The sequence below is a fragment of the Falco punctatus genome (genome assembly GCF_963210335.1).
Source record: "Falco punctatus genome assembly, chromosome: 1".
NCBI lineage: Eukaryota > Metazoa > Chordata > Aves > Falconiformes > Falconidae > Falco > Falco punctatus.
The window spans coordinates 125,879,796-125,895,537 of NC_137580.1; positions in this window are offsets into that span (position 1 = coordinate 125,879,796).

Consider the following 15,742-nt stretch of genomic DNA (forward strand, 5'->3'; position numbering starts at 1 on the left):
CCAGCTCGAGGACTCCCTCCAGTTAAAACAAGCTGAGAGCCCAGTGCATGCCAGCTCCCAGGTGCCAGCCACCAGCAGGTCCTCCCCTTGGCTCTCGCCCTCCCTGCCATTCAGAAAAGCTCCGGAGGAAGATGATGTGTTAGCTCCAGTCGGGCCCGTTCCTGTCCAACAGGTTTGCTCTCCTGTCCCACTTTGTTACTGTTCCCATGCAACCCCCCCAGGCATACTGGGGCACGTCCGGAAGCGATTACGATCAGCTACAATAATGTTCGAGCAGCTCCAGAGCCCAGGCAATGCAGAAAAACACCCTGTTCCTTCATTTTATGAATGAGTAAACCCTTATGCTTTCTATAAATGTCAAGATAAATTACCTGTGGGCATTCCCCTCTCAGCACAAACAACCACTTTACTGCTGCAGCTTTTTAATGGAGACATCAACCCGAATTACTTTCTTTTCCTGTAGAGGTGGGGGGGATATCAAAGGAGGGGGCAACAATCATGTCCAGAGCTCCAAAGGTTTAACCTTCCCCACCCCACCTGCAAGCCTCCTGAAGGCAAAAAGCCTTCGTGGCCACTCAAAGATCTGCCTTGTTGGGGTCACAGGCAGCAGCATCCAGGGTGTCCAGCTTCAGCAGTGTCCTTTAGGAGGAAGGAGGGTAGCCCAGAGAGCAGCAAGAAGACAAGTCCTCCCACGGGAGGACAACCAGTAGGGCTGTGCTCCCAAGTGAAGAACTCCTTCAGGGGCCTCCGGGAGGACAACCACGGCCCTGTGACCATGACCAAGGCTGCATGAGGGACTCAGCAGACCCTGCCCAGCCTCCAGCATCGCAGGTGGGAGCTCAGATGCCAAGCTATGATGTGCCTGCCAGCTTCTCCTAGGTCCAACATCATACTGGGCCACTGGTTTAGGACTGGGGAGGGGAACCACAGGTTTAAGCTTGGGAAAACCCTTAGAGCTGTCACCTCCTCTCCCACCACAGGAACCAGGCTGCTCAGTGTCCCAGAGAAGTCACCGTGTCCCATCAAAGAAGCACTGAACCAGGGGGGACAGGCTGTCCTCCCCACAGCACCCCACAGGCAGCCAGCAGATACCACATTCCTGTGATGGGTCATTCCCCACTGCTGCTCTCCTCCCCCTCCCCCTGGAGCTCAGGTCTGTTTTCCAAAACACATTTGGAAGCGCAGCAGCTCCCTTTCCAAAACATGATTCACCTTCTTTCAGCATTGATAAGGCATGTCTAAAAATACACAGAGATAATGATCTCCGAGACACAGGTGTCGGCCTTTCTGGCACAGCAAAAGAAGAACAGGGAAATAACCAAATGTTATGCTCAAAACGTGAACCTACATTGCTGATTTAAGGCCTGGGTATGGAAAGACCGTCACAGAAGCATCGGTGCTCCCTGCAGCCAGCTGCTTGTAGCCAACGGGACAGCTGGCCAAGTGTGTCACAAAGCCCTGCACCTTTGGGAACTGGGGGTGAAGAAGAGCTAGGACACAGTTCTGTGAGGCTAGTGTGTACTGGTGTCCCCACAGAAATCTCCTGGGTCTCACGACACGAGTCCCCATCACACCAGAACAGCAGCACCTCTGCTATAGGAGCTGCACATTTAGCGGCGACACCAGCTTTGCTGGAACAGCTGCAGGTGTTGTGTGCTGTCCACAGCCCGGGCGGGCGGGCAGCGAGGCAAGGCTGAGGCTCTGCAAACTGCCAGGCAGCCCGGCCGTGCTCTGCAGAGCCCAGCACCATGCCGAAACTCGGGGCGCATCATTTCAGCCAGGATACCCAGGGTTTGCAGTTGCAGAGCCACAGCTGCATCTCCGGATGGATCCCCACAGACACCTCCCAGCTGGGGGAAGGGGCCTGGGAAAAAAAAAAAAACAAAACGAAAAAAACCCACAACCACAAACACAACAAACCCCCTCCAACTCCATGAGCTTCCTTCAGGCCCTGACTTGTCAGGCAGGCTTGCTTTGGTACTGTAGCTTATCCAAACATCTTCATCTCTTTCATAAATTCAATCCCTCCTTATCAGCCATCAGGAGGAAATGCAGGAGCTTTAGCGACTGAAGTGTGGGGAAGAGCCCAGCTTTGATTAACCCACTTACTCCCCGGAGGTCACTCACAGTTCAATCATTGTGGATTCACATGTTCTCAATCACGTACTTGGAAGTCAGGCTGGAGGTGAGAGTTTTCTTTGCATTAACAAGAGAGCAGGGGTAGGGAGGGGAGGGTCTGCAAATATTAATTTCAGAACTGCCAGTTCCCATGACTAACAGAAGGTTGTCAAAAACTAGCAGCTCTTCTTAAGGCCTCTTCTCCTGGAGCCATGGGAATAAATAACCTCAACTTGAGGATCTGCGTTTAAGAAATGACATTTCTGTAGCAAGAGGCTGCCAGAATGATTTTTTTTTTTTCTTCTCAGGTACCAGAACACACCCCAGAGGGCTGACATTTAAAGGTAAATCAAAAACTCCACCAGATCACATCTAAAAATAAATTGTATTATTTTTATATGCTCATCTCATATATATATACACACCTATATTAAAGCATGTGGAGTTGGAGAACTTTGTGAGGAAGCTGTGTTTGCTCCTGCAATGCCAGCACCCATCGAGCACAAGCAGCAACGGTGTTTGCAAAGGGCACATTTTAAGCAGGAAGCTCGCAAGGTTTTGATTTCCAAAATCAGAGCTGACATTTGCTCCCTGGTGTGCAGAAAACCGCCACGGGATTTGTGTCATTCACCAGGTGAAGTTTCAAAGCGCAAACCTCAATTCATAACCTGCCTAATGATTTGTGTTTTGGCAGTTCTCAACATGGGGCAAACATGCAGGCACCTACTGAAGAGATGCAGGCAGGGAGAAAGGCTCTTCTGAAGGGGGGGAAAACCCCCTAATTTCTGCAAAGACCATCTGGCAAAGCAGCCAGCCCCCTCCTACCGCAGCTCACGGGGACAAGGCACAGCAAACAGTCCGTATTTAACAACACATTAACAGGCAGCAGCGCTGGTGTGCGGAGTGCAGGGAGGCGTATTTCCCACACCCAGACATCCTGGCAGGACTCAACTCAACACACAGCCTTCCAGGATGCGGCCAGAAAGACAACACAGCTTGCCCAAGGTCAAACAGGAGCCTGGGGCAGTGGAAATGTCGAGGTTGGTGTTTTCTTCGTCACAGCACTTCACCGCAGGACCTCCCGCCATCAGCTTTGCCCTAAGCTGCAGCTGCTCATATTTGCACATCCCCAGCACTGGCTGTGGGCAAAAACCTGCTGCAGATCTGGGGCCATGTGGCTTCATGGAATGTGGTGGGACCCTTCCCACCCCTCTGTTACCACGGTGGTCAGTGCATGTCCCTCCACTCTGATCGAGGATATGGAGATGAAGCGTTTTCCCACCAGCACCTGCCTCATTCTCCAAAACCCCCGTCCACCCAGCCAACATCCTCCTCCTTGCAGTTGTTTACGGCTACTTGACTTGATCCAGCCCTAGCTTGTAGCAGTGCGGGGACACCACAGCAGGGTTTCAGTCCTCTGAATTAATTAGGTGCTTCTCCCTTTCCCAGAAAGGCCTGATCACCCATTTCTACCATACTCAGCACCTGGAAGCTGACTTTTCCATACTGATGCATGGAGGCAGAAGAGGCAGGTTTCTCCAAAAGCGTTCCCATCAGCCCAACATACTGAAGAGACTGATATTCCCTCTGACAACAGAGAATGGCTCTGGCAGCACAACCGCACGAGGTCCTCCCTGACTGAGCTCACTGCAGCTGGGGATGGAGCTGTTTGCAAAGGGACCGCGATGGGAGGAAGGAGAAAAAAAAAAAAAAAGAAAAAAAAAAAAAAAGAGAGAGCCCATAGTGACAGGCATAAAAAGAACACAAACCCACTGGGTGTTAGTTTAGAGCTTTCCAACATGCACCTGCCTACCTCAGGCATAGCAGGGATAGGCTGTTGTGAGGATTTTCTCCTGCTACATCTCAGTTTTCAGACGCTCTACCAGAATACCACCAAGCCCAGCACCATGTTTTCTACTCCAGAACCTCTGGACTGAAGCAGGCAACAGTCAACAGTCACAAAGCTAATGCAGGATCTTCCAAAACGCCAATTTAAACTGCCCAGCAGGAAGCAGAGGCATCCTGCAGCCCATCTGCGTAGGCTGGAAGAGCTGCTTGGCCTGCCAGCAAACCCTCTCCAGCTCAACCCAAGAACCTGCTGGTGTGAAGCTTCAGAAAAAGCGGCTGTGAGGGGAGGAGGAAGGACCCCACTTTCAGGTCACCCAAAGGCATCTTCCTTGGGCACACGAACTCAAAACAAGGAGGAGCTGAGCCCTCCCTGCCAGGGCTGGCCAGGCTTGTTAGTAAACCCAGTGCTGGGTGGAAACACAGCTGGGAGAACAATTAAGCAGCAGGCTGCAGAGAAACCAGCCTGCTCATTTCTGCAAACAGCTCTCTAATAGACCACAGAAAGATTTCCTTGGGGAACAGGGAGCACGCACATCACCTAAGGCGCCTCAAACTGTACGGAAGTAGGATACCTCAGAGAACAGCAGAGTTGGGCTGGATTTAGATGGCCAGATAGGTCTTTTCCCAGATTTAATCTTTTTAATTCATTTGTCATTCCCACAATAATGCTCTGTTTTTAATTAAGTAAACCACAATATCATTTCAAGGAGACACATGAACAAAGGGCTGGCTTGCTCTCAGCAGAGCTGATGTGTGTTCCAGCTCCCAGCTGGATGGTGATGTTGGAGATGCAAATTGCTGACAACCTGGCAGGTAGCTTCTGCAAGGGGCTTTTCCTCATTGCCCACACACTCCAGCCTGCAAGCTCCTCCAAATCAGCCTTGGGAAGCTGACAGCAACCTATTCCCTGAGGGCTGTCAGCATCCCCTTGCATTGCTAAAACGAGCTCCAAGACACAGTGCCAGGCACAGGACAACAAACGTGAGACAAGAGGGCCGCTGGAAGATTCTGACCCACAACATCCCTAAACCCCCATGGTGGGTAACCCAGGAGCGCTGGTGGCAGATACCACTGTTCCCCTTTCTATCCTGCTCCCATTTGGACAGCACTGGGGAAGAACTGCACATACTGGTTTCTTTGCCTGCCTGGGGCTTCCCTTCACCAGCTGATTCCTGTTTGGTTTGGAGTTTTTTTGCCTGTATCATGCCTTGAGAACTCCTGGAACTGGAGGTACTTCAGCAGCTCCTGCTAATAAAGCTTTGCATCAGTTTTTGCAAGGTAAGAGCTTGAAAAGCAGCTGCATCTCTCTACTAGGTGGCCCTGGCAGCAGCAGTAGTAGGGGAAGGAAGATGAAGAATGACACGTCCCTGCTCAAGCTGCCATGTTAAAGCAGGAAGAAAAAAACCACAACTGAGCGTGATTCAGCCTACTGCGAGCTAACGTGTAGTCTGTTACCAAAACCCCATGGGATCCACAGGGGCTTGGAGCAATGAGGTCTTCCCATTCACAGCTCCATCCAGAACTACTTGTTACAGAAATTGCTCCATTATGCGTATTCTTCCTGTGCCAACATACCTTTTGGTTAGCAGTTTATGGTACTCTGTGTAAACAACTGCTCAAAGGAGAAGCGATCTTCCATGCTACTTACAAACTGCAAAGAGACTTGCTGTGAAGCCACCAGCCAGAGGCATCCCTACATCAAATGGTAACGCTGCATCACACCATCTCCTTTCCTGCCCTGTATCCACTGCATTTTCTAGGCTCCTTTCCCAAGGAGGAGCTGGTGGCGTAAGTCATGAGCAACAGCCTACTCAAGGCAGCACATGCCAGCTCCAACAACCATGTACATACTCATCCCCTTGTGCTCAGGGTCTGCCATGGCCTGTCCAGCCTGGTGCCAACACCCATTGATTTCCCTAGAGAGGGGAAAAGCCCCCACACACCAGCACTGATAACCAAGTCTTTTTTTTAGTCCTATTATAGACCATATATTTCAGATACTGCTCAGCAGAACCATCTGACAGTTTTCCCATTGCTATGATCTGTGGAAAGAGGAGAGAAGGGATATTAAGACCCAACCATACTATTTTAGCAAGTATCTGTGTGCCGACCCAACACTCCCCTGCCTGCATGACCTAAGCACAAATCCAGTCAGCTCTCCCAAAAGACAGGAGACAACAGCTTCCTTCTCTCTAATGTCCAGACAACAACTAGAAACAGGGGAAAAAAAAAAAAAAAAGAGGGGGGCTAAAGGGAATGATAAAAACAAGTCTTTACTCTGTGATGCACCTTCCTAAATAGTTTGCTTTTAAAGCAACACTCCCATAGAACTGGTGAGCTCTGCAGCATGTTTAAGGTTCTTTTCTAGGTTGGTTGGTTTATATAATTATTTTTTTTAAACAAAAACAAAAAAAAATCACCCTTCCTTGATTCAATGACTACAAAAAAAGTAAGCAATTAGTCACAGAACTATAAGGCAGGCATCTGCAGGTCAAAGAGATGCTCCCTGGTCAACCAGGTTAGAAGGCACCAAAAGCATCAACAGAGCAATGAGGGAAACCCAGCAGTCCTCTGGGCTCCTCTGTTAGCTAGGAGCGACGTGGGGGACCGAACGTCCCAGCCCTGGGATTCAGCAGCACCTTCACCTCGGGCACACACCACAGCAACAGTCAGATGGACACCAAGAAGCACCCAGCTGGTTGCACCACGCTATTGCTTTCCTCGAAGAGCAGCCAACCTTCGCGCTTCTCATCCCAAACCCCTTCCTCCATGCTATCAGAGGGGCATCAAGTTTTCAAAAATCCCTGTTTTTCTAAAAAAAAAAAAAAAAAAGGGGGGGGGGAGGGGTCCAGAAACATTTCTTCATTCTTCAGGAATGATTAATTATCTGCCTTGGCAAAGTGTAAAATACCTCACTAGAGCTGTAGGCTGGGCTGAGTTATTGAGTGAGAGCGCTCTGAAAGCTCCCCCCGCCTCCAGATTACACAGCGAGGCTGCAGTCAGCATGCTGCTGAAAGGTAAGAGGCACAACACCCCTTTTGTAGGGAAAAGGGTTTGGGGACTTGCCCTGTAACAAGGGGCCAGTTTCTTAAAATAAAAGCAGTTCTTAATAATCTACAATTAAAGCACATGGTGGCTGTGTCAGCAGAAACACCTTGCTTGAAACTGGGTTTGGTCCCACATACATCTCCCCAGGCACCAGCATGGAGCAGCTTTCCAGACCCAACCTGCACCCCAGGGTTGCTCCAGCACCAGCTACCATCCCACCAAGAGGGAAGGATGTTTCCCACCTCCTGGCACCCAAGAGGTGGGCTGGGATAAGGGTGCTGCCCCTCAGGAGGATGTTAAAATGAGCATTTTTAAAGCAGAAATGCAAAACGCCGAGTGGCCTGGGAAGTCAGGCTTGCATTGGGTCATGGCACTTGCTTCGCTGCAGCACTTACCAGATGAGATGTGGCTCAACTCAAAAAGATGATGAGAAAACAGGTGTCTCACTTCTCCTTCCCTGGAATCACTCTCCGGGGCCCTGCAGCTCTGCCCACTGCCCTCACCCCAGCATTGCTCAAACCACCGCTGCCGGACTCACATAGGCGGGGATTTTAATTTCTCCTTCTGCAGAAAGGCTCCCAGACCTCCCAACCGCACAGAAAACAAAAAAGCTCAAATTTAAGCTTAAAACCCAGAAGTTAAACAAAAAGAACCTCAAAATATATTCTGGGTTTTTTTCTTTAAAACTTTGTGGTTTGGAGTGCCTGTTCTGTGATTTGCACATACCCAAGCCTGGCAGCACTGCTTCAGCCGTGTCAGGGGAGACCTCTCAAGCATGCGGGGGTGCAGCTCAAGGGCTGCCCAGAACACCCCTCTCTATCGCATGCTCCAGCCTGGCCCCAAAGGCTGACAGTCCAGCGTGGGAAGTCACAGCAGGATGCAGAAAGCACAGAGGCAAAAGTTCCAAGGAAAGCCACATGTATCCTGGTTCCCCTACAAGGGATGATGTTTCTCAGGAGAGGAGGAAAGAGATTTCTCCATCAGGATCCAGCAGCTGCAGGAGAGACAATTCATGGGGGAGCATCACTGTGCAGAAAGTCAAGACAACCACAAAGCAGGCATGGCCATCGCCTCACGCAGACCATGCCCAGCCCCACTCCATCCTGCACATCCAACCCCAGGCTTCCAAACCCCAGTTACCAGTCCTGAACAACCCAGGCAGCAGAGGCCTCAGGGTTTGCAGCGCTTGCAAATTGCAAACACTATCCGCTATATTTCTTCCCGAGTGCAACCTGGCCAGCAAACAGCTGGGGCAGCATCTCAGCCCCTTCTGGCAGCTCCACATCCTCCAAGGACGTTCCTGCAACGCTCAGCATTCAAGGCAAGAGGCCACCACATCAACTTCCCTGCAGTCAGCCCTGGCCCCTCTTAGTCCCCGGCAGTGGTGATGCTGTCCCCAGAGGTGCGAAGCTCTTCAGTAAAGCCAGGATGCTCTTACTCCTCGAAAGAGAAGGGCAGTCAGTAGGGGGGGTTGAGTTTGGGGTTGTTTTTGTTTTTTTCTTTTTTCCAGACCCAACTTGCTGACACAAGCTTCTTTTTCAATCACTAAGGAAAACAGCTGTTCCAGTCCTGAGGAAATAAGCCTTCAAGGACCAAAAGGAGCCAGGCAAATTAGGTTAGAGGTATCCCCGGGACAAAATCGGCAACACTGCTCCACATTGCACACCTGAGCTACTGCAGGAAAGGAGTGTGATTGCACAGAGAGGGGAAAAGCACCCTAAACCGAGCAATTTCACGAAAAACCTACATTGGTAGCAAAACACACCAGTGCCCAAGCAAACAGCGGCCGGTGAAGAATGTGCTGCCCCTGCCAGCACCACATGGGCCAAGCGGAGACGAGGCTCCAGAGCTGTCAAGCCATCACCTTTCACCAGATCCTTCTGCAGGATTTACAGTCCCCTCCCACACACTCCTGCCCTTATCCAAAATCTTCCTTGCCAGCCTTTGCAGGATCTGGCCTTGGCTTCTCCTCCACCCCAGGCTGGGCGTGTTCTCCCCCTTGCCAGCTTCAGACAGGGTGGGAGGTGACATTTCCACTGGTCTCCCTGCCACCCCAGGAGCTGCAGAGCAGTAGACTCCTGCAGGGGAGTAGGTGTGGGAGTACTGGGGGAGGGCAGTGTGGTCAGCGGACCTTTAACCCCCAACATCCTGAAAAACACCAGTGCCACCAAGAAGCAGGTCCTTTTGCACCAGCAGGAGGGGAAGCCCAGTCTGGGTAGATACAGGATGGAGTTCATCTGCTGGACAAGCAGGTCATCACAAGGCACCGATAATAATTTTACAATTAATTACTGCATCCTTAGGATCTTTTGTCTGCCAGACCAGAACATCCTACTTTACATGAAAAGCTGCGACCCCACACCCTGTACATTACCACAGGTAGCCTGCAGACCATACCAGGTGAACCTGAGGCAGGTCCCTCCCTCCCCAAAGCTGCCATGTAGGGGGAACCACTACTCTCCCAACTACCTGTGCCTTCAGTGTTATCTAAAACCTGTCCCCTTTTGTCACCTTTGAGCACCCAAAGACATCTACAATCACATAGGAGAGGGACAGGAGACCTGCAGCCAAGGTAGCTCTCCACGCTGCTGCACCAGCTGATGTGGACCATCCCTTGGATGACAGGAGCATCTAGAAGCCAACATCCCACTGGCAGGTGTCAGCATGTGGGACAGTTTTCTCCTTGAAGCAATGGCCTTTCTCTGTTACGAGACAACACTTGCGAAGGAGGAAGCTGGGTGACAGTTACACTAAAAGCCCAAGGCAATCTGCTAAGGTTCAGGACAGGGAATCCCGAAGGGCACATTTGCACAGAGCAGCTTTGCAAGTGGAGACGCACCAGAGCACGGGGCTCGAGCCCCCGCAGCAGGAGCGTGGTACCCAGAGGAGCCCTTTCCTCGACAGACACAGAGCAAGCTGCAGGAGCCAGGACCCATTTATGCCTCAACTCTTTAGGCTGTCTGGAGCTAATTATTTCCCACACACACACACACTTATTTGCTAGAAGCAGTTCTTTCATTTGGGCTTAATAATGTCTAATCACCTTCACACTGTGCAGCTGCTTCTGACCTGCCCAGAGCTCTCTGGCTTCCTTGGGACACCAGACACATCACTCCCAACCAAACCACCTCTTTGCCTCAATCCCACCATCTCCAGAACTCCCAAGCAGCTCTCTGCAGCGAAAGGCTGAGGACCCCACCCCTCTCCTATCGCCAGGACCCACCACCCGGGGTGGGCAGCTCGGGTCCCCCCGTGCCGCTGCTGGAGCGGCCTGCGCCTGGTGCTGCCCTAAGCCCATCATGTGCGGCAGGCGCTCATGCCAGTGGCAGCCGCTGCACCGCCTCCCCTCTCCAAATCAGATTAAACCCACCGAGCCGCTGGGGCCATGCAGGTTGTGTCATTGTAATTAAATCAGATTTACTCCCTCCTCACCCTCTCTCCTTTCCCAAAAGGAATCCTAATGGCTGGGCAGGGGGAAGGGCTGCTAGCATCGCACCAGCCTGCTGAAAAGAGAGAAATCAGGAAATGCAATGCTTAATTCTTCACTTCTAATAATCCTCCACAGGAGCTAAAAACACCCGGCCGGGGCCAGGACTCGTGGCGCCGCTCACCCACCAACACAGGCAGCAGTGGCTACGGCCAGGCTGGGGTTTCACGCTGGGTTTGATGCCAGCGGAGCCCAGAGCATCAGCAGGTTTACTTTGGGATACAGGGTAACGCAGACTAGTGAAGGATGGCTGCAAAGCAAGAAGGGTGGGTTGGTCCTGGTCCACACACACCACCCTCTCACTTCTGCCGTTGACAGCAGCGTTCCCACCTCCACGTGGCTCCGCAGCCCAGCGGCACACAGCGCTTTTCAAGCCTTCGTGGCGAGTTCACACCCAGCTCAAATTGCTCAAGACCAAAGGCAATTACAGGTTTGGTTTTGTTGTTTTCTGATGGCGGGTTAGATGGATCACGTTCCAGAAACCACCAGCACTACTTTTCCAAAGCAAACGTTGGTACAGGGCAGGAAAGCTGGAACAGCGGATCTGGCTCGTGAGGACACACGCGCTCCTGGCAAAGGAGCTGTTGCCCAAGCGCAGCTCAGAACACCCCTGTGCATGGAGGGACCTCGCTTTGTTGCTTTTCCAGGAACAGAGGCCGGGAGCCAGGCTTTCTGCTGGCATCACCAGGTGACCATCGAGACAGTGGGTTTCTTTTTCTTTCCTGGGATGAGAAACACAAAGCCAGGAGCCCTCCAGGATCTCAGGGATCCAAGGTCCTGCTGTCTGATTTATTGCCAGCAGAGCTTTGGACTTGCTTTTGCTACAACCACCTAGATGTGGACAGGGCTGGGACCAACAACTACTGCAAAAGGGAGACCGGAGGCATAAGCCCAGCAGGAGCAGTCCTGCCTCATCCCACAGCTTAATTGATGGGTCAGAAAAACCCAGCCCTGCTGAGAACTAAGAGCCAGCTATCCTCCTTCCCTTTGCTCCTCACCAACACAACCACGCTGGCAAAACCAAAGGGCAGACCAGACTCAGAGCCTCAAGGTTCATCTCGGTCCCACACCTCCAGCACCTTTGGCACCAAAGGTGAGGTGACATTGCTGCCCTCCTGTGGGTACAGACATCTCCCCAGCCTGGGCTACCCCAGCTCACGCTCCTCCAGGTGGCCAGCAAAGCTCTTTTTGGAGACAGAGGGCATTGAACTGGGCAGGGAGGAAGAACACCACATGCTCCGAATTGCCAGGTTTGCCTGGGGAGGTGGTGGTGGGCAATTATACCAATTAACATTTAAATATCCATTTGGCCGTGTTTTAAGCCTACAACAAGGAGATATGTTTGGTTTTCTCATTGTTCTTTTAGCACATGAGCCCAAACCCACAGTACAAACCAGTTACCACCATTATAACCACAGAAGCACCCTCCCCTTACCGCAGGGGCTCAGCGGGGAAACATTCCTCCATGCATTTCCACACTGGCAGCACACACCCACAACCCTGGGAGTGGGAAGCCAGCCTTCAAATTACAGCAATTAACGTTATGTATATTAATAAATTAGTCTGGTTTTCCTAACAGGATAACCTGCAGGGGCTTGTTGGCAGAACCGGGAGGCCTGAGCCCTTTTTGCAGCGGATGTGTGAATCGTTGGCATTGCAGGATGAGACCACGGAGGGCTCCAGAGGTCCTGGGAGCACATCCTGCCCTGGTGCGGCGAGAGATGGAAGGGACCGTAGGTGTCCTCCCCTGTCCCAGAGCACCCAGGAAGCATCAGCTGCAAAACCTTGAACCTAGGGAGATGAAGCTCCATTTCCAGCACGCAGATACCTGCGGGGACTTTGGAAGCCCCCTCTGCCCTGCGCCCAGCACTCCCTAACCAAACCAGAGACCACCCCCGTCCCCGGCAGCCCCACGCGCTCCTGGCACAAGCTGGCTCTGGCAGCGATCAGGCAGCAAGAGGAAGGGAGGGAGACAGGTAATATTTGCAATAACTAAAACACTAATCGGCAGGCCACACACGCCTCTTTCTGCCTCCTCCTGGGGCCAGACCAGCTCTCATCCCACTCCAGCTGTTTCTTTCCAGGCTGGGAAGGTTTTGTCTATTTCTTTAAGGCACGGGGTGGATGCAGGTATAAAAGGAGTCATTTACTCCAAGCCCTGCCCTTCCTCATCCCTTTCCAAATATTTCACAGCCTGTTTTCCTTTTCCAATCAAGAAAGAAAATGCTCAGCGAGCAAGACTAGACACAGGGAGAGGAAACAGCGGTTTACTTCGTCATCCAAGGCAAATTATGCCACCTATTATGCAAGCCACCCATTCCCATTGCCAGCTGCATGCGAAGGATGGGGCAATTTCACCTTCCCTGGAGCACCAGCGAGCCCTCCTGCCACAGCCCCACAGCAGCAAACACCATGCAAGTCTGCAAACCTCTTATCCCACCGAGGGGAATTAGGGCAGGAGTTTAAGGAAACATCTGAAATTCATCCCAAAGGATTTTTCTTGAAGTCAGTAACTTGCCACCATGCCCGCAAGCATCCCGGCTGGGATTCCCCATCTAATCCCTTAGGCCACCTCAGACCTGCCACCGCCGTGGGGCCGCCCGTGCCGGTCCCCTCCGCTTGGCAGGCTCCCTCCTGGGCTGGGCTTTCCAGCTCTTATTGCCCCCCAGAGCACGGACAATAATATCGCATTTTATATGGAAAACACTAAAATGGGATCACACCTTTTAAAAAGATATTTCCACCTCGCTGCCTACAACCAGGCTTTGCTTTTCCCTCCCCCTCCCCACCAGACTTCACTATCAGGCCTCTAAGCCTGTTTAATTGAAAAAATGTGATTTAGGCTAATTGACAGCAGATGAGTTACACTGCTAAAAAGCAAGGGAACATTTGATCAATTTGATTTATGGCAGCAGAGAACCAACCATCCTGGGTCTTTGCATCCTACTTGCAGCTCTGCTGCCAAAACAGTTCAGCTGGCAAAAAAAAAAAAAGTAATTAGTGTTTAATTTCTTAACAATTTTTTTTACCTTCCTTTTAATTGTGCTACATAAAACTGTCCTAGAATTTTACAGCCTCCAAAGCTATGTCCCGGACCAGTCCTCTTTGCTGGTTTTAATTAGGGTGAGACACGGCTGGCACGTTAATGTAAAGAGGAGGGGGAGAATGGCAGACCATGCTGGTGGAAGGTTTCACCGTTACAAGCACCCAGCTAACGTCACCAGGCACTGTGTGAGCAGGGGGGAGCAGGGCCACCCACCCACCCCCACCCCACCCCCACCCCCCCGAGCGCAGTAACTAACTGCTGTAGCTGGGGCTAATGCATCCTGCTCACAACAGCAAAGTTTGGCTTCTGCGCACCAGAAAACTGCTCTGCTGGAAGGGAGCAGAGATCATAGAACCTTTTGAAAAGGTTGGGAAACATGTTTAAGACCATCAAGCCCAACTGTTAACCCAGTGCTGCCAAGTCCATCACTAAACCACGTCCCTAAGCACCGCATCTATGTGGTTTTTAAACACCTCCAGGATTCCACCACCTCCCTGGGCAGCCTGTTGCAATGCTTGGCCACCTTTTTCAGCGAAGAAGTTTTTCCTAATACCCAATCTAAGCCTCCCCTGGCATAACTTCAAGCCATTTCCTCTTGCCCCGTTATCTAGGAAAAAAAGAGGCCAACCCCCACCTGCCTACAACCTCCTTTCAGTTGCAGGCAGCAATAAGATCCCCCCCCGAGCCTCCTTTTCTCCAGGCTAAAGGCCCCCAGTTCCCTCAGCTGCTCCTCATAGCACCTGTGCTCCAGATATCCCCAGCAGGAGAATTTCCTCCCCTTGAAGGTAACCAAAGCACAAAGGCTTAGAGGGAAAAACTGGCTTAGCTTTGAGCATTTGCTACCAAGCCGCTTCCCAACTAATCAGCATTCCTGCAGGATTGGGTCTGGAGGCACCCCAGCGCTGCTGCTCCCTCCACGGAACGGGTTTATGGAGATGCACAGCACTGCACACCAAGCCCTGGGGTAGGGGGGACTGTGCAAAACACGGTCCCAAAACACACCCACCCAAAGCAGAGGGAGCTCACAAAGATGAGCCAGACTGCGTTCTTGACCGTGGTGGGTACCAGAGGAGGAACAGGAGGGGAGGGCTGGGCTGCAGCCCACCCAGTCCCACACCATCCCAGAGGAATGGGGGTATGGATGGGATTGCAGCCTCAGCTCCACGTCCCAGTTTGCAGCCGACTGCAGAGCCACCAGCTTGGTGGGAGCAGGACACAAGGCACCACCCAGAAACGGTTAGAAGCCACCAGCAGCCACCTTCCCTCTGCTGTCTGGTGGTTTAAGAGTTGAGCGCACTCTGCTCCACTCCATGTCAAGTCTCCAGCTGGAACAAGAGTTCCCACTGTCGAGCAAAGGAAAGCAGAGGAAAACACCAGAGGGAACGATCCACCCCATACTCCCACGCAGTTCACACGTTGGCCGCGTATTTACCTCCCTTCGCCCCGGCCATCCCAGCAGAGCCGTGCACCAGCAGGGACACGGCAGCCAGGGGCACAGAGCGGGGCCAGCTCAGCACCATACACACGGGGCTTAGGGCTGTAAAACCCTGTAGTTATTACAATTAAAAACATGGCTGGGGAGCGTCTTCCTAGGAAGGCGTATTAGAATTAAAATAAATGAGAGGCATCCCCACGGCAACACCTCAGCCTGCTGATACTCTGCGATTATTTCCAGAGGCGAGGGGGGAAGAGCACACTGCAAATGTCATCAGTTTGTGTCAGGAGATGAGTGGGAACGGACCACCTTTCCCCCAGCCTTTAACTTTTTGGGAAAGCCTTGGCTGGGTCAGCTGCAAACAGGGCAGGGATCTTTCATCAGCCCAGTTGCCTGCCCCACACCTCCTCCTAATTTAACAAACTCGTTACTACAGGTTTCAAGAAAATCTTCAGCAGGGTAGAGGTGAGAGACCTGTCCGGGGGGCAGCGGAGACATCAGCTTGTCCCCTGTAGGACATCAGGCCTTCCAGAGTCTCCGTGCAGAAGGTGGAAGAGGAGAGAAGCACATGTGGAAAAGCAAGAGGGGGGAAATAATTGAAGAAATAGCTGAGAAATACCTGACGTAATGGGAAAGGGGCATATTTTCCTCCATTTTCTAAGACTAGCCCTACTTAGAAAATCTTGGGATTCCTGGAAAGGATTTTTCTAGGGGAAAACAAAGGATTAGTCCCTTAATGAACAGACAGCAGGCTTGGATT